Below are 1,126 nucleotides of genomic sequence, written 5' to 3' on the forward strand. Positions count from 1 at the left end.
TCTTCAGCTTACTGCTTATTGTGACTCTGATTGGGCCTCATGCCCTCTTAGTCGTCGTTCGCTTACTGGTTACTTTATTTTCTTGGGAGGCTCACCTATATCTTGGAAGACAAAGAAGCAACATACCGTATCTCGTTCTTCTGCTGAGGCCGAGTACCTTTCCATGGCTCATACTTGTAGTGAACTCACGTGGCTAAAGGCATTGTTGAAATCTCTAGGTGTGTCTCATTCTCATCCTATGCGTCTTTATTGTGATAGTCAATCTGCACTTCATATTGCTGCTAATCCTGTTTTTCATGAGCGACCAAGCATATTGAGATTGATTATCATTATGTACACGATTAAGTTCAGTTCGGCGTTGTTACTACTTCTCATTTTCGCACAACCGCCCAGCTCACAGACATTTTCACCAAAGCTCTTGGGCGACCCCAGTTTGAGCTGCTTCTTCGCAAGTTGGGAATTCATGATCTCATGATCCAACTTGAGGGGGGTATTAGGAGATACGTATATTATTGTATATTTTGTATATATGGTCATTAATAGGTTAGTTAGGAAAGATATTATTTTGTGTAATTATGCTAACCGTGTCTACCTATTTATCCTTGGAAGAAAAGATTTGTAATTCAAGCTTTTCAATAATAAGAAATCTTCATCTTCTATCTTGTCGTTTCATGGTATCATAACTAGGTCCCATACGCGGGGTGTAGGCCAAATAGTAGTTGTCGTGACCCGAGTGGGCACATGTACACCCGTGACCGAATGACTGGTCACTCGTATGACCTGTACATGGGGTGGACCGTGACCGATGTCACCTGAACACCCAAGACCCACACGTGCGTAGGTCCACGTGTTAGGCCGAGTGACTAGCCTTACACGTGAGGGAGGGTGTGAAAGGACAAATAGTCCCACATCCCTAGTTTCCGCATAATGAACTTCAAATATAATATGGAAGGACCGCTCCACTCATTTCCAATTGGTTTTGAAGTGGATGCCCGCAGACTTTAACATGGTATCAAAGCCAGGAAAGACTTAACCTAATTAAAATAAAATTAGAAAATTGTGCTTAAGATTAGCACCATGACTTGTGTAGCTAATGTAGCGATCACAACCATCAATTCTAGTAGGG

The sequence above is a fragment of the Papaver somniferum genome, unplaced genomic scaffold (assembly GCF_003573695.1).
Source record: "Papaver somniferum cultivar HN1 unplaced genomic scaffold, ASM357369v1 unplaced-scaffold_48, whole genome shotgun sequence".
Lineage (NCBI taxonomy): Eukaryota > Viridiplantae > Streptophyta > Magnoliopsida > Ranunculales > Papaveraceae > Papaver > Papaver somniferum.